The sequence below is a fragment of the Sminthopsis crassicaudata genome, chromosome 1 (genome assembly GCF_048593235.1).
Source record: "Sminthopsis crassicaudata isolate SCR6 chromosome 1, ASM4859323v1, whole genome shotgun sequence".
Classification (NCBI taxonomy): domain Eukaryota; kingdom Metazoa; phylum Chordata; class Mammalia; order Dasyuromorphia; family Dasyuridae; genus Sminthopsis; species Sminthopsis crassicaudata.
Window position 1 is genome coordinate 642,362,053 of NC_133617.1, and position 24,860 is coordinate 642,386,912.

Genomic DNA, 24,860 nt, shown 5'->3' on the forward strand with positions numbered 1-24,860 from the left:
AAAAAAATAGAAGACAATTGTGACAAGAACTGCACCTTTAGCGATACTCACATGTAGTGTTTGTGTTCTGGATGAAGATTTAGCAGAAGAAACTAAGAAGGAACAGTAGGGGTCAGACATGTAAGAGAAAATTCTGAAGAAAGTAATGTCATAAAAACTTAAAAAAGAATATCAAAGAGAGGAAAGTGATTGAGAATTTCAGAAGGTGCAGAGAAGGTTAGAAAGATGAGATCTGAGGCCATACAAATTGCAAATTAAGAACTCATTGGTAATTACAGAGAGAATAGTTTCAGTTGAATGATGAAGTCAAAAAGATAAAGTGTAGAGAGTTAAGAATCCATTGAAAAGAAAGGGGACATTGGAAGAACATATAATTCTCAAGTAATCTTACCATGAAAGGGAGGATATTTATAGGGGGGAAAAAAATGTAGAATGGAGGAATTTGCTTGCTGATTTTATTCAAACTCAATAAATAATAAATGCCTATTTAGCCCATAGAAACTGTACCACATCCAATTTTTATATTATCTTTCACATAAAAAATACTCCCTACTAATGCTTTTTTTCACTCTAATGAACACAAAACTGCTTTCCATGATTTTTTTTTGGAAATATTAAATTTTTTAAGATCATTGACATTTTGATTCACCTCTGTTATACTGCCTTTAATTCTATGCTACCAAAATATAATTCCTGTGTTCTTGAAATGGTATAGTCTTCTTTCTGTGTCTTTAGTTCATTCGAATACATTGCTCATTTGCATATTTCCAACATATTGAACTTCTTGATCTCTCTCTCTACCCTTGAAGAGTCTTAACCTTTCTATTCTGCTGAATCAGTGTACTGGAACAAAAAGGGCATTAGATTTGCATGTCCTAAGTTTATTATTTTATATGATTTTATTATTTGCTATCTATGTGTCTTGGTCAAGTCCTTACTAGCTCTAGGACTAAGTTTCCTCATCTTTAAATGAGATGAATGGCAAAGATCAGCAATTTTCAAATTTTTCAAGAGTTTCCAAATATCCTTTCAGAGGACGTTGAGGTCAAAGCTATTTTCATAATAGTAACACATTCTAATTTCTAATACAGTAAACAGCAGTAAATATAACCCATGTGAGAAAAAGCTCTCAATAATTTTTAAACATTAAAGGGTTCTTGAGAACAAAAAATTTAAGAACAACTAACCAAATAATCTTGAAGATACTTTCAACTATAAATATGTGAAGCTTTTCTTTCCTAGCCCTTCTACATGATTTCTAATTTTGTCATGAAAATTTGATTCCAATCAAAGAAGTTAAGTAAATAATCATAAATGTTTTTTCCATATTATACTTGGCCATATTCAAATAATTTAAAGGTGAATGAGAATTTTGTTTAGAATATTTCTATTTTTTTAAGATTTTTTTTTCCTAAATTCCATGTTGGAGTTTTCAAAGCTTCAGGACAAAATTAATCTTATAATGCAAGCTTTCAAGCTCTAACACAGGAAAAGTACTTAGCTTTCATTTGCAAAAATTCTCCTGGGCAAGATACAGACAACATTTCAATAATAACAATAATACTATTAGAAATAGCATGATTTAAAACAGTGAAGAACTGAAAATAGCAATAATCACAACTCTAATATATTTAGTATGTCTGTTATATTGTTACACCACCAATAGTAATAATGTAATAATAGTAATAATGATGGTAACAGTCAACAACCACTCAGTATATAAAAAGCATGTGTATGCATAACAAACAATAAATCTCCAATCTATAAAAAGTGAAATGACTGGACTATAAGTAAAGGAACTAAGTACACATTTTGAATTCTCCAAATACCATGGTCATAATGTGGTTCTAGGATCTCATTGTATCCCTACAACAACCTAGTAAGTAAGTAGTGCAAGAATGGTTATCTTTATTATAAAGGCATTCTACTCCAATTCACATCCTCAATGTTCATGTATTTGAACATGGAATTATTCTTAGGTCTTTTAGACTTTAAGAGATCACTATTCTTTTCTACCATGACATGTTATACTGGAATAATAGGTATATGGAATTTGAGAATAAAACAGTCTTTGAGGTTATCTTTTCCAATAATCCTGCCCATGCTTCTCTTTTGATTTCTTCTGTGATTTTCAATGTTTTGATTATAGTCACCCAGCCAATATTTAGCAAAAATAGAATTGAATATATGTTACTTAATCGGAGATTTATCCAAGGCTCACTTTATTTCTATTATACCTTCTTACCAAGGACCAATAGAATTGTTATTTTCCTCAAGTTGACAAGTATTAAGACAAAACTTAGGTCTCATAACCTTTAATCAAGTGGTATGTTTCTTGAACTTTCTCTCCTACTTGACTTCCTTAAAGTCCCCCCAAAATTAGCTACACTTAGAAATCCAAAACTATCCTTAGGTGAGATTTCAGAAAATGAAAAAGGAAAGATTTCTTTATACCTCATATTAAATAAGGAAAAAATAGAACTTTTTAGTTCTCACAAGTCCTCCTTAACCCAGGATCTAAAAACTACATTTTCCATGCAGAATTCTTCCTATTTTAGCTAAACCTCTCTCTTTATATTGCCCCTTTACTCCTTTCTAAACTCTCTTTGTACTGTTAGCCTTTGAGTAAGAATGTCTTACATGCCTCTGCAGGGGTCATATTGATATGCTTCCCCTGTTACTCGACTCTATGTATTCTTTCTCTTTGTCAGAAGATGCCTAGTGTCCCACAAACAGAGAGTCCTTCATTTTTACCAGTTTTCCAGTCACTTATTCAGAATTTTAATCTGTTTGTGTCTACCCTATAACCTTCAGAGCAGAGTTGGTGATATTTCTTAAGGCACCACGTGGAGGGATTTAATCCTACAGCAACTGTGAAAAATGATGCATGTGCTCCCAATTTAAATGCTGAATCTCATGAGTTCAGTTCAATATGAAGAGAAAATCACACTGAGCTTTACTGACGTTTGCAGGTTCTTGTTGCAAAGAATGTATGTGACTTCTTAGGAGTGATCTTACAGAATCATCCTTGTGTTGAATTCACAGGATCTGAGTTCTATTTCTACATATGTCCTTTAGCAGGTATGTGACTTGTCACTCATACTCTCTAGATCTTGTTTCCTCATTGCAAAAGAGAGGGTTTAGATTAAAAGAGTCATTCTTTATCTGGACTCTGAATAGATTTCCAAAAGTTCCTGAACTGTGTTGTGAAATTATTCATTTACACTGATTGACATTTAACATTTCCTTCAATAGTTAAAAAAAAATATTCTGAGAAGTAGATTTCACCATACTTCCAAAGAAGTCCAAGACAAACAATAAAAGTTAAGAACCTCAGATCATTTCCAAGCATAAACAACATCACCACCATCAACAAATATCAATAATAGCTGCATTTATTTAGTACCTTAAGATTTTCAAAGCAATTTACAATTACTTCATTTCATCCTGACAATTCTTAAGCATTTGGTATTATTACTATCCTTATTTTATAGATGAGGAAACTGAGACAGTCAGTGTTTAAATTACATTTTTCAGTGCTACAAAGAACCACACAATCTGGAGTCATGAAGCTAGCAAGTAACTAAGGCAGAATTGAATCCCAGGTCTTTCTGCCTCCAGGACTCTATGCACTGAGTCCCATAGCTGTTTTACTCTCACTATAGCTTCTATTTTTGATGACAATGACATTTGTTCTTTTGATAATTGAATCCTACTTGAGGTCTAGTTAGTCTATTTTTATTTTGGCTTCAGTAGAGTATTTTGTGAAAAATGAGTATCCATTATATTCTACTATGCTCACTTTTTAGTAACACCCTTTAAGCAAATGTAGCCATTTGCCTAGTTCTATAAGATTGCCATGAGAAAAGAGAAAGTGCACATGAAAGCCCTTATTTTTCTCGGAGGAAGACTTAATTGCAATGTTCACATGGCTTCTATGAGAGCAGAGGTAGATTTTGAAAGGCAGAATGATAGAGTGAAAGATGGGTTAGACATAAAGTAGAAAAGCATAGAATTTCATACATAAATATAGATATAACCTTGATTTGTGGTTCCAGCCTAGAAAAGAGCAGATTTCTAGGGGAAATAAGCTTTGAAAGGCAAAATGATAGAGTGAAAAATATAGTAGGTTTGAAACACAAAAACATAGGGACTCATATATATGTATACAGAGAGAGAGAGAGAGAGAGAGAGAGAGAGAGAGAGAGAGAGAGAGAGAGAGAGAGAGAGAGAGAGAGAGAGAAGAGAGAGAGAGAGAGAGAGAACCTTAATTTCTGGCTCCAGCATAGAGAAGAGCAGCTTTCTGTAGGAAATAAGCTATGAAAGACAGATTGAAAGAATGAAAAATGTACTGGACTTGAAGTAGAAAAGTACAGGATCTCATGGATAGATAGACATAGATATAGATATGAATGTAGCCTCAATTTGTTGATCCAGCCTAGAGATGAGTGGGTATTTGTGTGAAAATAAGCTATGAAAGGGAGAATGATACAGTGAAAAACACAAGTAGGCTTGAAGTATAAAAGCATGGGATCTGACAGATAGATAGATAGCCTCAGTTTCTATATGTAGCCTAGAGAAGAGCAGGTTTCTGTGGGAAATAAAATCCTAATTTTCATATATGGATGTCTTAAATATCTAGAGATGGAATGGAAGTTGGAAATTGCCTAGCCCAATTCCTTCATTTTACATATTATGTAACAAGATTAGAGATTATATGTGACTTGCACAAGGTCATGTAGGCATTAAGTAGAAAATCAGAAATTTAAAGGGTTATATGGTGTTTATTATCATCACCCTAAGTACTCCAAGTACCACTGTACTTTTGCAACTGATAGATATCTTTCCTATATATGTTGAGAGTTCAGGGAGGACTGGCACAAATATAAATTATATGTAATATTATTAAATATATTTAATACATGTAATTTATGAATTTATAATTTATGAAATTCTGCAATTGGTGATAAACTTTTCAATGCTGAAATTTTTGGTGAGTTCCCAATGTATGGTAGTACTAGTCTGTTTAAGGATAGGATAAACAGCTCTGTTTGGAAACAGAACAAGTCAAAGTTTCCCTGCCAATCAACGGTGCAGTCTATGATTATGGCCAAAGAAAACATCCAGATCTGAAAAATGGGGTGTTTTTTTTTTGTTGTTGTTTTTTTTTTTTTTTATGGAATACTAAGGATTCCATTGTCACTGGATCATCAAATATGAAAGAAGTATTAAAAAAAAAAAGAGTGAGACTGGGTTTTAAAGGGTTTTTAGATGCCAAGCAGAGCATTTTATATTTTATCCTAAAATCAATAAGCTGCTATATACTGCAATTTATTAAACAAAGTAAAGAGAGGTAATATGATCAGCCCTGAATCTTAGGAAATCATTTTGGTAGTTTCATGGAGGATAGATTGAAATGGGGGGAGATGTGAAGCAGTCAGACTCACCAATAGATTATTATTATAGTGCATACATGAGGCATGTCAGAGAAGAAAAGAGGACATATTCAAGAGATGCTGTAAAGTTAAAATTGAAAGTCTTTAGAAACTTCTTGGATATGGGAATGTGAGAGACAGTGAGGAATTCAGGATAATTCTTGGGTTGATAGCATGAGGGATTTGGAGGAAGGTGTTTCTACATAATAGCAAAGATAGGAGAGAAAAGGGGTAGGAATTAAGAGAAATTATGACAGTGAATTCTATTTTTAGTATTTGAAATGTTCACCAGACACAGAGTTTGAGATACCTGAAATACAATTGGAGATGAGTGACTGGAGGTCAGCAGAGAGACTAGGGCAGGAGAGTAGATTTGAGAATAGTTACCATAGAGGTGGTAATTAAATTCATGGGAGCTGATGAGATGATTAAGTGAAATATTAAGAGAATATTTCACCTATTCTAATACATGAATTCTTAAAACAAAATTCCTATTAAAATTCCAGAGTACGAATATTTTTAATTTCTCTTAGGCCTTCTGACTAATTTTGGTAAGTGTTACCAAGAATCTATTAAAGGTGATGCAAGATGTTTATTTTGTACATAAAAATACAAATATATTATTTTCTAATTATTAAAAAAGTATAGATTTTAAATTTTTGTCACTAGTATGACTATTTCTTTAACCAGGATCAATTTTATGGATTTATATAATTAGGTATAAAGTAGGCTCACAAATGCTATTTCAAAATGTATAAAGACAAATAAAATATTACAGAAAATATATATGTTGATTCTTTATCAATGGTGGGAGGAAGGGTTTGAAAGAAAAAAGGAAAGTTGTTGAGAAATATAAAAGATGTTCAATTGTCACAATTTTCCTTTTCATCTGTCCTTAGTTTTACCTCTTTGATTGTAAAACTGATACTCACAGTGAGATCATAGAAATAGACCTATTTAGGAAATTTGTGGAAAAACAGAGGAGAAAAATGGCATGGAAATTATATAATGTATAAGTTAAATACTGCACATGCAAGTTTAAAAAATTTTTATTAAATGCAAAGAAAAATCATTTTCCTCACAATTGATCTGCCAGATTTATAGATAATAAAACTGAGGCTTTGATAATTCAATGACTAGACTAAATTTCCTTACTAATAGATTGAGGACAGGAGTAGAATCTACTGTGTCCAAGTACATCACTATATTTACTATGTCAATATGAATAGGACATATTGTCATATTGTAAAGTACATTGGGCTTGAAGACAATAGAAAGATCTTTTTTTTTTTTAACATCACTAGCTGTGTGACCCTGGATAAATCAGGTAATTCCATGTACTTAAGACAATTACCTATAATGAATGTATCTAGTAAGTAATGAATAGGTTACACTGTGTGTAACTTTGGAAATATAAAGACAAAATGAAATATTTTTGCCTTCAGGAAACTCATATTCTCTAGCACATTCATACAACCAGATAAATTACAAGAAATGAAGTAATAATGGAAAAGAAGAGATAAGATAAAGTGCAACAGGAATATATGAGAAAGAGAGCATTAAAAACTGGGAGGGAGGGTAAAGAAAGCTTTGTGGAGGAAATGATACCTGAGCTGACACTATAAAGAAGATAAGGAAAACAAACAGTGGAGATCAAAAAGGGAAGGCATTCTTGGCATGAAATCCAACTTGTCTGAGTATATGGACAAAGAGGGAAGAAATGAGAGCGAGAACAGATGTGAGAATAGTCATTGAATACTGGGTGTCCTTCCTGGATATATACCCAGGAGGAATCCTCTTGGCAGGCTCAAGGAAAGGTTGTTTCAGCACAGTGGAGAGCTTATCCTATTATTATATAAACTTCTGTCTGAAGTCTACTTTAAGAGATCTTCCTCAAATTACCAGTTTTTTTCCATGAGAAAGTAGTATTTTAAACTCTTGTTCAGCACTTTGTGCAGTGGTTGATACCCTTCGTGGAAGTGGGACAGGAGAATGGTAGTAAAGGGAGCAAGAAAGATGAGGTATCAACAAAGTGAAGATTTCAAACTTTGAAGTAAAATATGTATGTGGTTGTATGTGTGTGATTGTATAAAAAGAAAGCCTTTAAATCTAAAAGGAGAAAAATAACTCAGTCTTTGAAGTAAAAAAGAACAATGAGCATGGAGAAATGAGAATATGAAAATAACTCTATGTTATGGCCAAAGTGGTCTATTTACTATTTCTTGCCCCCATATCCAGACAGCTGAGTGGCAAAGTCAGCCTAGAGTCAGGAAGACCAAAATTCAAATATAAACCCAGACAGACACTCACTATGTGAATTTGGGTAAGTTATTTAACCTAAGTTTTCTCAGATATAAAAATGGGGATAGTAACAATATCTATATCACAAAGTTATTGCATAAATCAAATGAGATTGCATTTTTAAAGCAGTACAGTATCTAACACATAGTAGTGCTATATGAATAGTCATTACTTTTTAATTTCCTTCTCCCTTCCTTTTTATGTTTTTGCACAGATTACCTCGAACATTTGAAATGCATGTCCTTCTGCTTGTCCTAACCTCTTTGATTCTCTAAATCTCTTCAAAGCTCAGCTCAAAGTTCACCTCTTATGTGAGACTTTTCTTTACCCTTCAGGTGCTATGCTCCCCCATTAATCATACTTTCTTTGTATCTATTGCATATTTATGTGTGTGTGTTTTTTACCTAAAACAATGTAATTTTTTTGAAGAGTGGAATCATATTTTGTTTTTTATTTGCTTTATTGAGAATGATTGATAGATGAGATAAACAATAAATGCTGATTGATTAGTTGATTGTTTTATTGACTCAGATTAGTGATATCTCATATCACAATAATCTCAGAAAATGGTATACAATTTAATCTGCTTTGATAATACACCTATTTGTATTTAACTCAACTGTGGATGTTTATTTTTGCTTGAGTGTAGTAAGACATTTCAACAATCTTATACTTATTCCATGCATCTGAAGTATAAATAATTACAAAAAATACACCCATCATTCTATTCATAATAAGTCACTACAGAAAACAGCCACTTTGTTATAAACTAAGCTATTTCTTTTGTGATTAGTGGCAGGCAACCTATTATATGTAGGAAGATTTCCCTTTCAAATGTAATTGTAGAAACACTTCCTATTTTGTATGTACAAAAGATGTCTGTTGCTCTCTTGAACACCATCCTTCTCATCAGCAAACAGGGGAGATCTTGCTGCAGTAATATATTTAAACTTTTCCTTTAGTCCTGCATAATCTAATTTTTATACACTCTGCACAAATTGTAGCCACTTTATCAATGTCTTATTACTTTTCTCTTAACAATGCAGTGACAATGATTAATTTCTAAAGACTGGTAAACAAAAACCTTGCTTTAGAAGTGAATAAAATTGAGCCACATGGTGTGAAGGCACTTATATCCATTTTTTCCATCTCTCTCTATATATTCCTCTCCATATGTGCATATATATATATATATATATACATGTACATATATGTGTATGAATATGAACATGTATACAATTCTCTCCACAGAAACACACACACACACACACACACACACACACACACACACACACACACAAAATACATTCTCAATTCAACCCAATGCATCTGTGAACTATATTTAAATCCTCCTGTAAAAAAAAAACAAAAAAACAAAAAAACAAGGACTTTAATTTTTATTTGTGACTTTCCCCCCTTATGCTTGAATTCCTGGTGCTTATAATGGTATCCAACACATAACAACTATTTGATAAATGATCTGTCTATTTAAATATTTAATCTATCTATCCCTTTATTATCTATGTACCATTTATTTATTTGTATTCAAAGAAAAGCACTAAATTGAATTAAAGAGCTAAAAAAATAAAAGTGAAGGAGGCATAGCATCACCAGATTTCAAACTATATTATATACAATAATCATCTCATTATTTGGTCCTCACTAAATAGTAGAATACATTAATAGACCATATTGGAAAAGCATAGTTGTGAAGTTAAATATACACAAGTCAGTATTTGAGGAACACAAGAATATAAAACACTGAGGAAATTACTCCCTGTTGGACAATTTTTTTTTTTGGACAATTCTCATAAAAAGTAAGTTTAGACTAGTATTACATGACATTTGAGCTCCAAATAAATAAGTGATTTAAATATAAAGTATCACACCAAAAGGTTCTTGAAACAAATGGTCCTTGACTTAGTTATGACCTTACATTGAAGTTCTATGGAATTCTGTCTCACTCCTTGGAGATATTGAAAGCAGTTTCTGAAATCTTATTGTTTCAACCTGTTAGAAGAAAATTAATCTCAGAGCCTCATTTAAGTGATTTAACTATAAACCACATGGCCAAATAAGAGGGAGATCAGGGATTGAAACTCAGGACTTCTACTTCTGAATCTAATACTCTCTTACAAATAATCATCCTTCTTTTTATTAAAGATAATTAAATATTTTATTTCAACTTTTTGGATAACATTTATTCACTTAACACTTTCTTAGATCTCTTCACATTTCTCTGGCAATAATATGTATCTCTACATTTTTTTTCTTCTGCCTTTCCAATGAGAATTAATGTGAGATAAATGATTCTGCAGAATTAGCTTTGGTAAGTCCCTTACTTAATATTTACAATAAAATAATTATAAAATTTAAAATATATAATATGCAAATGTATAATAAATATAAAATATACAATTATAAAAATATAGTAATAGAAATGTCTTATATTTTTTATTCTTATATATTTTCTATATTGAAGAACATTTCTTATATTTTAAAAGATTATCATATACAACAAAAATCACATTCATTAATATACCTAAAATAATTGTTAAATATTCCTTTCAGTTTGATATAGATATACTGCTATACTGACCCGCTTCTCACCAAAGTATCCCCTATATCAGTGGTCTTCAAAGTGGGCTGTACATGACAATCTATTGGTGTGCAAAAAAGAAAACTGTAGCTTTAAGGAGGACAACAGTTATGCAGTACTGCAGCTTTTCTGTCAGTTCTCCTGTGAACTGTGTTCCCAATATAGGTAGTCATTCCAGCTTTGTTCCTCTCCTGCACACAGATGGTTTTTCCCCTTCCAAATCCCCACAGTAAAGCAGTACAATCTTGCTTCTTGCTTCCCTTCACCCCACCCCTTTTCTCCTTGCCCCTAGGAAAATAAGGTAGGGCTCTTACAATTCACCTTTCTTACAAACTCCACAGAGTTCCCAGTTGTACTCTAGCAAAGGGCACTGTTTTTCTAGTTGTTTACCTTTTAACTGACTCTAAGGTGGGAAAAAAGAGAAATAAAAGTAGTAAGATCTCTGCTGCCCCACCTATCTTCTCATCTTGACCCTGCATTTGATGATCAGAAATGTTTATTAATAGCATTGTTTAATAAATCAATTTGATAGACTGCATAGAGTACTGCTTCTGGAATCAGAGAACCTGAATCCAAATCCTTATTCTGACAGTTAACACCCTCTGTGTTCTTGCATTTGCTACTTCCCTTCTCATTTACTTATATGTAAAATGATGTATTTGAACCTATGATTCTATTATATTTATCCTAAAAATTTTTTTGATGAGGATTCAGACTAAAAATCTACTATTCCCAAAAACAAAGTTATTCAATCACAAACTCAGTAAGCATTTTTTAAAACATCTATTATGTGCAATACAAAATTTAAAAAATAGCAGAGATATAAGATTTTAATAAAACATTTTTCTTGGCTTTATGGAGCTAATGTTTAAATAGAAAAAACAAAACTTACACACAGAATTTTTTTTTTTTTTTAATTTTTTTTATTATATATATATATATATATTTTATAATATTATCCCTTGTATTCATTTTTCCAAATTACCCCCCCTCCCTTATTCCCTCCCCCGGACGACAGGCAATACCATACATTTTACATGTGTTACAATATAGTCTAAGTAAAATACATGTGTGTGAATATCATTTTCTTGTTGCACAATAAACATTAGAATCCGAAGGTATATGCAACCTGGGCAGACAGATATTAGTGCTAACAATTTACATTCCCCTCCCAGTGTTTCTTCTCTGGGTGTATCTACCTCTGTCCATCATTGATCAACTGGAAGTGAGTTGGATCTTCTTTATGTTGAAGATTTCCACTTCCATCAGAATACATCCTCATACAGTATCGTTGTTGAAGTATACAGTGATCTTCTGGTTCTGCTCATTTCACTCAGCATCAGTTGATTTAAGTCTCTCCAACCCTCTCTGTATTCCTCCTGCTGGTCATTTCTTACTGAGCAATAATATTCCATAACTTTCATATACCACAATTTACCCAACCATTCTCCAACTGATGGACATCCATTCATCTTCCAATTTCTAGCTACAACAAAAAGAGCTGCCACAAACATTTTGGCACATATATGTCTCTTTCCGCTCTTTAGTATTTCTTTGGGATATAATCCCAGTAGTAGCGCTGCTGGGTCAAAGGGTATGCACAGTTTGATAACTTTTTGGGCATAATTCCAGATTGCTCTCCAGAATGGCTGGATTCTTTCACAACTCCACCAGCAATGCATTAGTGTCCCAATTTCCCCACATCCCCTCCAACATTTGTCATTATTTGTTCCTGTCATCTTAGCCAATCTGACAGGTGACACACAGAATTTTTAAACACAATAATACATGAACAAGCTACAAAATAGAAAGTCATGCAACCCTTATATGCAAAGAGTTGTTCTTGAAGGAAGAGCCATTTGACTTGAGATTGTAACAATAATGTATCAGGAGCAAGGGGAGAGAAGTAAAACATTCAGTTCATAGGAATTGAATGTCTTTCATGTGCATATTTTTTTTAATTTCCAAGGTATTGTAATATATATTAGTACAGTTTCCCATACATAATACCTATGTGATAGATTTAAGTCAAAATAAAGTGTTTCTGTATAAAAAAAAGAAATTAAGGCTTAGAGAATTTGAAGGTATTTCGTAATTAATGAGAATTAGAATTTGATTCTTCAGGTTCTCACTCCCATGTTCTTTCATTTTATCATATTGCCTCTTGGGTCTGCTCCTGTGAAATATAAATTTTATGACCAAATCTCCTTCAGAAATGTGAGGAAAACAATTTCTATAAAATGAGGTTTACTTGAATTTTATAACACCCATATTTCATGTAAAATTTTAAATGAAGCTGGACTGTATCCAGTTTAAATTAAATTAAGAGACTTGTTTTAAAATACTGGCAGGGTTTTACTCAAAGTTAAAGAAAATTTCTCCTTTATCCTGACTATGTTATTTTGACAATGTATTAATCATTAAATGATTTGTCCAGTAAGTTGGAAGGGAAAACAGCATGAAACCACTCAAGGTAGAACATAACTCCTTTTGATTTAAAGCTGTTATTTCCAAAATTAATCACACTTGGCAACAACTGGGAACCTTTTTCTCATCTTGCTCTATATCTCACAGCTCTTATCCAGGTGGAGAGCTCCCTTGGAGTCAAGGAATATGCCGAGGAGTAGGCTCCATGATGTAGTTTATAAAGTCATTCATTTTGTTGACTTTTGTTTCCTAGAAAAAAAATGTGATATGATATAAAGAGATTTTAACAGTAGGGGCATGAAGAATAACAGGGAAAATGAAGCATGTAAGTTGAGGGTTTTTGATGACTTGAGACCTCTATTCTTCCCCACTGTTTTTAGCAAACCAAAGTTGTGCTAACTGTAGCTTCTATTAAGGAGAGGATATAACACTGGAAAAAAGAAAGACTACATTTAGAAATTCAAACACAATTCTTTCTTCAATTCCTCTCCAAATTTTTCTCTGGAAGTAAGGCTCTATTCTCAGATTGTGAGATTTGTTGAACCTTTTGACACTGTCTCTGACTTGCCCTTGCACCTATTAAAGCATGAATTTGTTGGAGGTATCCTTGAAAAAAACAGATAATGATTAAATTGGAAAGGAAAGAATCAATAGGCATTCAATAAGTAAGAAAATGTATAGTTCTCTTAAAGCCTCCAATCTGATCTGTCTCAGTTCAAGATTGTCAAATAATATTACTAAAGTAATGAAAACAATAGAGTTTAGAAAAATTTAGTCAAGTCAACTAGCATTTCTTCAGAACAATATCCCAGAAATCATTAGGGTTACAAAGAAAGATAAAAGCATGTTACTTCCCTTCAAGGAAAGTACATTCTAATTGTGAAAGAAAAAAAACCATAGATGATTAAGATCTGGGAAATTAAGAGGCAAAAGTAAAAGGACAGATCATTCCAAGTGTGAGAAATGGAATCCAAAAACAAGGTGACAAGAGATGGAGTACAAGACTTGAAATTTATACAGGGTTTGTTTCATGATAAAATTTAAATGGTGTTTTCTCATTTTACTAATTCCTTAGGACTAGAGAATTCTTTACTCCAGGCTTCCTCCTTTCTAAAGATAGTCACCTATGTCTTTTCTTCAGAACATTATCTGCACATCTCTAACATCTTTTATAGTTGGACAAACTAAGGTAGTGTGAGGTAAGACTAGAAACAAGTTCACTTGAGTGCATATATTCAAAAGAAATTTATCCCTTTCAATATAACATCTATTGAGATCTGCATACTTAATCTAATAACATTGTCATTGCTCAAAAGACTTTCAGAAATACTTTTTTGAAACTGCCTTCAAAGTCAGTATCCAACTCTTATAAATATCCTTTGGAATGAAAATCTTCACCCTTAGAAAGAGAATTTTCTTTGATGAAACAGTCAACAGTCTATTCAGAGAAAGATCTGTTGAATTAGATCTGTCATTCAGCTGGGAAATACTATTTGGAGTAAAAAAAAAAGTTAAATGGCTTGACTGTAAAGAAATAGGAATGTTTTTCATAGGATGGTTCTAAAGCATCTTTAAAAATAGGAGCTTTAGAACATTTGAAGAATGACAAAGTAACAATTTTTATAGATAACATTTAATGTTACATATAACAGGTATATATATATATATGCATATCATATATCTATTTAGACATCTATAACAGAATATAAATGTTCTGCCATGCTTGTTTGTTTTTATATATTCTATTATCTTTTTTTATAATTTTACTGTGTACATTTATAATTTATAACTATAACTTCTACATAGAAGTGGGGAAAATTGAAATCTTCCTCTCCCTTTGTTTCCTGGCTACAACTCTCATGAACCCTTTTGTAGAAGTCCCAATCTAATTGTGTCCTCAGAGCTATAACTTATAAGTAAAACCTTGGCTTTTCTACTCAATGAATGTTTCGTGCTTCAGCAGTTTTATTTTTATGCTGACAATTTTTGACATTTTATTCAATCACCATTCTAATTATTTTCATAAATTTAAAAAGTACATCTTGGAGATCATGAGTAAAGTAATAAGGCTTTTGCTTATTATGTGCAAAAGACTTGTGCTAAGTACCAAGGATATAAATAGAAAAGTAAGAGTTCCTACTCTCAGGAAGCACTTATTCTCTCGGAAGATGTCATATGTGATGTTTCAGATACAGGTCAGAAAGTACATGGTAGTTAGGATAAATAGCATCCTTTTAATGTCCCTTTCTCTGATAAAATGCTATTAGTTTCTTCTGCTGGAGCATTTGGTTAAAGAACTTTCCTTTCTGAAACTTTAGTAGGTGCAGGTATAAAATTTGTAGAGGCAGATAATAGGCTGCAACAAGAGTTACTTTGCAGAATATTGTCTGAAGGCACTGGGCTAGAAGTAATGCTATTCCCAAGGCTCTTGGGGTGACATCATCTAGCTCATTCCCAAGCACATGCTGAGTCCTAAAAATACACTTTTAAGTTTAATATAAATCATTAAAATTCCACCATCACTTTCTTAAGTCCAGGCAGATAATAAAGTGATAATTTATGCTGTAATTTATAGCATTTGCATGTTTCTGAGTTGTAAATATAAGTGTTCACACTGAGAATTTATCAATAGACTTCCCCCTAGGCCACCCTTGTTATTCCCCTCATTTTATTGATGAGGAAACTGAAATACAGAAATGTAAAGTTATTTAGTCAAGATTATTCCTGAGCTCAGATCTCAATCTACTTTTTTGCCTAGAAACCCAGTGTTCTTTCTACTATATCTTGTTAATGCTATTTAATTGCTTGTCAACTTTTCACCAAATAGAATAACACCTTCTTGAAACTCTTTTATTACTTTAAATCTGTATAACCACACACTCTTTGTTCCTTTCTAATCTTTTCCAAGCTCTCCTTTATTTTTTCCCTTCAGAATTATTTTTTTTGATTGTCTAATATCAACATATTCCCCTAAGATTTAATACTTAGCCTTGTTATACTTTTTTATTTGATAATCTTTATTTATTTTTATGATTCATTAGTTTCCCCCGTCAATTTTGTGTTCCTAATCACTCACTCAAGCATTCATTAAGTGCCTATTCTGCACCATATATTGTGCTAAGGCACTGGGAATACAAATAATTAAGAGAAAGATAATCTCTGTCCTCCATATATATAAATATAATAAGGAGGATAAAATACAAAAGAAAGCTGAGAGGGAGGAATGATAAAAGATACCCCATTAGAGTCACGATAAAGAAGTTCAAAAGAATACCATAGGACAGAAAATCAAGAGATGGCTATTCTGATTGCTTCCTTAAATGAAATCATCACGTTATATTCCAATCATAGGGTCACGGCTGTCATTGCTCAAAATATTTTTGGAGTTCCTCTTTTTCAAGTTGCCTTTACAACCATCCCAAGAACAACAATCTCATTTCTTTATAGTCAGTCAATTGTTTTATTGAAAATAAATTCCAGTTCTAATTTTGTCTACTCTGGCAAAGGCATCACCATTCTTTCTATCACGGAGGATTGAAAGGAGGACACAATCTTGCACTCATTCCTCTTCTTCAATCTCACCATCTAATTAAGTCACCAAAATACTTTAGCTTATTCTTTGAAAGAATGTCTTGGATTTATCCCTTACCTTTATTTCCATTACTTAACTATTCCCTCTATTTCCATAACTTAAAATGGTTCTCATCTCATGGATTATTACAATAATATACTATTTATTTCTTTTTTCTAGTGCATTCTGTAGTATAGATGACAGACTAACTGGAAAATCATTGTTATAAAGTTTGAAAAAATTATAGTCTCTTCCTGTTCCATAACACATCTAGACTAAGCTCCTATTCCTAGAACAATTCTGAATAATTTGTCTTTGCCCTTACTTCTGTAGTTTTAGTTTTCACTGTTTTCTATGAGGAAACATTTGCTCCAACCAAGATAATTTTATTATTCCCTGAATATACCATGTCCATTCCTATATTCATGCCTCTGTTTAATTATTCTGGAAATGTGGGATTTTCTATGCAATTTTTTCTATCTATATTTGGTTACTTTAGTTCATGTGGGCCACTCTCTTTTATGCAATTCTATGTTTATAGTGTCTATCATCTTGTAAAAAAACATTTTTGCATTATTTTCAGGCTTATAAATTGGTATCATGACCTTAATTGAATCTTTGGTATAGATATTATCAATTCTATTTTTCAAATAAGGAATTTAATATATGTCTTTAGGGTGATAAAACTAGTTAAATGTTAGAAACAGAATTCAAATTCATTTCTCCTGACTCTGAATTTAATATTTTCCCACTAAATGATGCAATATGGTATTTATTGCATAAGATCTTGTATGACGCGTTATTTCTTTCATATAATTTGTCCATACCCTCTTCTTGGACAAACTTTTTAAAGATGGGGGCTTTGGCTTATGTATCTTTTATGTACCCAGTAATACCTAGTATAATGACAGCACATAATAGGAACCTGCAAATATTTTTGATTGTTGCTCTCACACAACACAATTGTGTAGAAGATATACAAATAACAAATCCCATTTTAAATGAGAAATATTGCCTTTCTCAAATCATGCAAAATTACAAAAGGAGTTTCATATCTTTTCTTATAGGAAACAACAAAAATGACTAAATCTTCATTATTTCTCAAAGTAAATTTTCCTGCCTTTTCTCTCCCTCACAGTCAATCCTTTCTTTTTTTAAAATTTCTATTCTTTAGCTACTTATTAAAATTTTCATTTTGCCTTGGCAAATGATAAGACTAGGAAATTTTTCAAGTATTAGGAACAAAATGATGATGTACATTGGTTCATGTCTCCAACATCTTGCAATCCTTTTTGGCAATACCCACCCTTATAGGTAACATATTAATTAAATGGCAGTGTTTCCTCCCTTAAATCTTCTGTAATACTATCATGGCAATAAATTCAGATAGAGAAAAGAAAAAAACAAGACTGATCTCTTGAATTATTTTAAAATTGAAATCCTCTCCCTGATGGGCCACTACTAAGTCAGAAGTGGCTAGGAAGTGCATCATTTCTCAAAGCCCTAAAAATGAGTCATCATAGTCTTGGAGTTTTCAAGGGGATCTCTGGTCAATTCATTTCCTAATACTTTTATTAAAAATAATTTTCTAGGGGGATGGAGCAGATAGGGAAGAACAATGAGACAGAAAAAATAAAATGAGAATAAGGAAGGGGAGCTGGTACTTCATTGCCTAACAAATACTCATTTACCAAGATAAAACACTTCATCTGAGCAGTGTGCAAATCTGTCCCTTAATATAGGAAGAATGAGAAAAGTAAGGGAGGAAGGACATACAACAGGAAGACAAAAAAAAATGAGAGACAGGGACAGAGACAAAGAGAGGAAGGTAGAGAGAAACTTATTGTTTTTGTGCACACAACTACATGATAATCAAACTGGGACCAGGTCCAAAGTCTCTTAGATTCAGATCTACTCCTTTTTAGATTGCTCCTTGCTACATATATGAAAGAAAGGTGATAAATCTTTTAGTAATTGCAAATGAAACTTCAAAATATTTTGAATATATATTTTTTAATATTGCCATTAAATAAATCCCTTTTTTGAATTACAAGCACAAGTTTTGGTTCAGAAACATAAGAAAACCCAATTTCTTGGTATGAGTACTGAACATCCATTATTAAGAATTAATGGGTCTATTAATTGCTTCCTTTTATTGGAATAATCCTTATAGAAAATTCAAATAGAGAGCAGATAAACAAGACTGGTCTCTTCAAGTACATCACAAAAGAAACAGGGATCAATAAGATTGCTTTTGAGTTTTGGGTCATGGGAGATTTGTGTTGGAAACTTTATTAGTTTTATAGAGAAAAGAAAGGCATGACAAAACTTCCAGAGAATTGAGAATTTTTATTCTAGCGAGCTTCTCCTCAAGCATTTCTGCACATACCTTACTCATATTAATGCTGGTCCTTTTGGTTTCATTATGTGACATAAAAAGAACTCCCAAATGCATGAAAAATAATTTCTATGTCTAGGCATATATTTTCCTATATTGATGCTGAAATTTGTATTATTTTAATGTATTCTCTCAAAACACATTTAACCCCTCAGAAAAAGAAAAGAAAAAGAACCACATTCAACAATAATGTATTTTTAAAGTGCCCACATTTTCCCAGAATTTTCAGTTTTACATACTTAAGATTATTATTTTTATCATGAGTTTATGACCTTACAAAAAGCAGATTAAATATTACTCTATTATTGAGGTTATATAAGTGTAAACCTGATTTCCATGGAAGGATGACTGGACAACTCAACAACTAGTGTTTTATTGAATAAATCATTTGGTTTCTTTGGGCTTTAGTTTCTTATTTACAAATAGTGTATGATATTTAGATGATAAAGAACCTACAATTATACTTGAGGGTCTTATACAGAGCTTTGAATAATTATACAAATTCTAAATTGCTATAATTTCTTTCAGCTTTCCTTGATCACAATAAATGGTGGTACATACACAGCTTGTATATTCAAACTTCACTTCTATCTTAGGTGTATGACCTTGGCCAAGTCACTTAAATTCTTTATATTAGATTTCCAGGGGTTGGAGCCAAGATGGCAAAATAAAGCCAGAAAGCTGCTCAAGATAGCTGCCCCAGATAGACCACATGAAAACCACATGAAACCAAATTCCTGAATAGAATCTGACAGAAATCAAGATATATTGGAAAAAACTTCCTGAAAGGTCAGTGTCACTGGGTTGAAAAGTGATTTTCAGTCCAGGTCAGATAATCTGGGAAAGCCAGTGAGAGTGTCTTAATAAACAGCAGATCATCAACTGAGACCTTCAATTCTGGTTCAGTAGCAGACCAGATGAGTGGGCAGCCTCCAGTATCAACTCTGAAGGTAAATTATTGGAAACCAGGATGTTTTCTAGAAGAGCAGATAAAGCTATTCACTGCAAATACAAACTTTTGTGCTCAGAAACCAAGGCTCAGAGCTGCACAGTAAGCACAAGTGCACAGAACCTCCTTTATACTAGGAGCAGAGCTCAATCATAAAAGTAAAAAAAAGAAAAAAAGAAAGAAAGAAAGAAAAAGAAAAAAAACTAAAATAAAAGGAAAGAAAATAAGAAATAGAAATGAACTTTGAACATAGAAAGCTACTTTGGTGACAGGGAAGACCAAAATGCCAACTCAGGTGAGGACAAAATATCCACAAAGGAAAACTCAAAGAGAGATATGAATTTATCTCAAGTCCAAAGAGATCTATGGGAAGTGTTTATAAAAACACCTAAACAGGCAAATAAAAGAAGTAGAAGAAATAATAAGAAAACAAATGAGAGATATCCACAAAAAGTTAACAACTTGGAAAAGGAAGGCAATTCCTTAAAAAAATACAATCACAGGGGGCAGAGCCAAGATGGCAGAGAAGATACACGCGAAGGTGTAAGCTCCTTTCTTCCCTCAGAACCAACTAGATATAATCAGCCTCAGAAATAGCGTTGGACTGATAGAATCCACAAGGACTGGAAGCACGACTTACCAGCTGAAGAGAATCTGGAGTTTCAACAGGAAAGGTCAGCTCCCAGGGGAGGAAGAAGAGAGGCCAGCACAGATGGTGGGGTAGTGGCACACTACGCCGGTCGCACTGGGGAGGGCTCTGGGATCAGAGAAGCCACTGAGATAAAAGAATCTGGCACAGGCTGTTAGCTCTTCTCTGCTTATAATATAGCAGTTCAGAAGAGAAATCTAAGCAACTTTAAAATTTAAAACCAGATTGGATCTTCCAGGATCCCGATGGTGACTCAGCAGATCTTGGCACTGTGGGTGTGGCCGACATAGGCAATCCAGGCTTTCACCTGGGGGTAGTTAAGAGATTGAAAAGTGGGCGGGGCAGTAACTCATAGTGCCTGGCTCGACTGGAGGATGTGGAACAGAAGTCCCAGAGAAGCAGAACCTTTGAACTAGGGACCATGGTTTCTGGCAGACACTTCCAGTTTGAGCTCAGGGGCTTTTCACGTCACCTGCTGCAGACATCCACGCCCCACCGGGACGCATAGGCCGGGCTTTGTGTCGCCTTTACTGTTCAGTCTAAAACCTCAGGGAAGCCGCTAGAACACAGTGCCCTCAAAGCACAGCAGTGCTGATCACCTCTGAGACACTTCCAGGGAGGCGGTGGGGAACTCTCTCCCAGAGCTCTCTCTTAGCTCAGGCACAGGGGCCGCTGCATCCATCCAGTCTGGGAGGAAGATGGTAAAGAAATAAATAAATAATTTCTTACCCCAGGGACAGACCCCAAAAGATTTTTTAAGTATGAGCAAAAAGCTCCAAAAAACTATAGATTCCTTCTACACAGAGAAAGAGCGGGTATCCAACCCCGAGGATGTTAACAGCAGAGAGACAGCAGATAACAACCTAAAGGGGAACGATTCCTGCCCCCCATCACATAACTCTCTCCTTGAAGAGACTACTAAAAAGTTAAGAGAATTTGAAGAAAAATGGGGAAAGGAAAGAGAAGCTATGATAAAGAATAACAACATTCTGAAATTGGAGTTGGAAAAAATAAAGAATTCACAGGAGATGCAGGGAAACAAAATTAGTGAATTAGAAAAGGTAAAAAAAATCACAGGAAAGTAGGATTTCTGAATTGGAGAAGAAAAAAAAAGTCTCAGGAAAATAGGATTTCTGAATTGGAGAAGATAAAAAAGTCTCAAGAAAATAGGATTTCTGAATTGGAAAAATAAAATAATTCTCAAAAAAAAATTAGGGAAATGGAAAAAAATTCAATAGAGCAAAATAACTCATTTAAAAACAAAATTGGGCATTTACAAAAAAAACTAAAAACTGTGAATAAAGAAAAAAACTCCTTAAAATTCAGGATGGAACAAAGAGAAATGAATGATTCATTGAGAACCCAAGAATCAGTCAAAAAAAAAAAAATGAAAAGCTGGAGAATTACGTCAAATACTTACTGGGAAAGTCTATAGACCTGGAAAATAGATCTAGGAGAGATAATCTGCGGATCAAGGATTGCAACCAAGAATAAACTACCCAGCTAAGTTTAGCATCTTTTTCCATGGAAGAAGATGGTCATTCAATGAAATAGAGGAATTCCATATGTTTCTAAGAAAAAAAACCAGACTTAAACAAAAAATTTGATCTACATCCACAAGACTGAAGAGAAAGAGAAAAAGGGACACAGAACCCTTGAGAACTATATCTCTGTTGTGGGTATATAGAAAGTACGCATGGATAATTTGATTTTAATGATATAAAAGAAAAAAAAAGGAGGGGGTATAGTAAACGGAACGGGGTAGTATCAGAAAAAGGGGAGGGAGTGATAAAAAGAGGGAAAATACATCCCAGGAAGAGGCATAGAAAATACACCATATCTGAGGGAATTTAGAGAGGGGGAGAATCAATGTGTAAATGTTACTCTCATCAGAAGAGGCTCAAAGAGTAAATAATTGTCATATTTGTTTTTCAGAGAATTCTCTCTCACCTCATTAAAAGGGGGGAGAGGAAAAGGGAAAAGGGAAAGGAGAATAAGGGAAGGGACGTGGAGGGAGGGGGGAGGGATACTAAAAAAAAAGGGAGGGCTGCACGTCACAAAGGGGGTCTATAAATTAAATATAGGGGAAGGAGTTCAGGGGGGTCAAGGGAAAAAGCATAATCTGGGGATAATATGATGGCAGGAAATACAGAATTTGTAATTTTTACTGTAAATGTGAATGGGATGAACGCTCCCATAAAACGGAGACGGATAGCAGACTGGATCAAATATCAGAACCCTACAATATGTTGTTTACAGGAAACACACTTAAAGCAGGGAGAAACATATAGAGTAAAGGTAAAAGGTTGGAGCAGAATCTATTATGCTTCAGTTAAAGCCAAAAAAGCAGGGGTAGTTATCCTTATCTCAGATCAAGCAAAAGCAAAAGTTGGTCTAATTAAAAGAGATAAGGAAGGAAACTATATCCTGCTGAAAGGTAGCATAAATAATGAAGCCATATCAATACTAAACATATATGCACCAAGTGGTATAGCATCTAACTTTCTAAAGGAAAAGTTAAGAGAGTTGCAAGAAGAAATAGACAGTAAAACTATAATAGTGGGAGATCTCAAACTTGCACTCTCAGATTTAGACAAATCAAACCACAAAACAAACAAGAAAGAAATTTAAAAAGTAAATAGAACATTAGAAAAACTAGGTATGATAGACCTTTGGAGAAAACTGAATGGCAATAGAAAGGAATATACTTTCTTCTCAGCAGTTCATGGATCCTATACAAAAATAGACCATATATTAGGACATAAAGATCTCAAAATTAAATGTAGGAAGGCAGAAATAATAAATGGACTTTTTCTCAGATCACAATGCAATAAAAGCTACATTCAGTAAAAAGTTAGGGGTAAATAGACCAAAAAGTAATTGGAAAATGAATAATCTCATCTTAAAGAATGACTGGGTGAAAGAGCAAATTATAGAAACAATTAATAATTTCACCCAAGATAATGACAATGGTGAGATATCATACCAAAATCTGTGGGATGCAGCTAAAGCAGTAATAAGGGGAAATTTTGTATCTTTAGAGGCTTATTTGAAGAAAATAGAGAAAGAGAAGATTAACGAATTGGGCTTGCAACTTAAAAGGCTAGATAAAGACCAAATTAAAAACCCCCAACCAAAAATTAAACTTGAAATACAAAAATTAAAAGGAGAAATCAATAAAATGAAAGTAAAAAAAAACTATTGAATTAATAAATAAAACCAAGAGTTGGTTTTATGAAAAAGCCAATAAAATAGATAAACCTTTGGTAAATCTGATCAGAAAAAAGAAAGAGGAAAATCAAATTGTTAGTCTTACAAACGAAAAGGGGGATCTTTCCACCAATGAAGAGGAAATTAGAGAAATAATAAGGAGTTACTTTGCCCAACTTTATGGCAATAAATTTGATAACTTAAGTGAAATGGATGACTTCCTCCAAAATTATAGGCTTCCTAGATTAACAGAGGAGGAAATAAATTGCTTAAATAGTCCCATTTCAGAAAAAGAAATAGAACAAGCTATTAATCAACTCCCCAGGACCAGATGGATTTACATGTGAATTCTACCAAACATTTAAAGAACAATTAGCCCCAATGCTATATAAACTATTTGAAAAAATAAGGAATGAAGAAGTCCTACCAAACTCCTTTTATGACACAGACATGGTACTGATACCTAAACCAGGTAGATCGAAAACTGAGAAAGAAAATTATAGACCCATCTCCTTAATGAATATTGATGCTAAAATCTTAAATAAGATATTAGCAAAAAGACTTCAGAAAACCATCTCCAGGATAATACACTATGATCAATTAGGATTTATTCCAGGAATGCATAGCTGTTTTAATATTAGGAAAACTATTAGTATAATTGACCATATTAATAATCAAATTAATAAAAACCATATGATCATCTCAATAGATGCAGAAAAAGCATTTGACAAAATCCAACATTCATTCCTACCAAAAACTCTTGAGAGTATAGGAATAAATGGATTATTCCTTAGAATAATCAGGAGCATATATGTAAGACCATCAGTAAGCATAATATGCAATAGAAATAAACTGCAACCTTTCCCAGTAAGATCAGGAGTGAAACAAGGTTGCCCACTATCACCATTACTATTCAATATAGTACTAGAAACGCTAGCCTTGGCAATAAGAGCCAAGACAGAGATTCAAGGAATTAGAGTAGGAAATGAGGAAATCAAACTATCACTCTTTGCAGATGAAATGATGGTATACTTAGAGAACCCCCAAAACTCTGTTAAAAAGCTATTAGAAATAATTCAGAATTTTAGCAAAGTGGAAGGATACAAAATAAATCCACATAAATCCTCGGCATTTTTATGTATCACTAACAAAATGCAACAGCAAGAGATACAAAGAGAAATTCCATTCCAAACAAATGTTGAGAGTATAAATTATTTGGGAATCCATCCACCAAAGAAAAGTCAGGAATTATATGAGAAAAATTACAAAACACTTGCCACAAAAATAAAGTCAGATTTAAATAATTGGAAAGACATTCAGT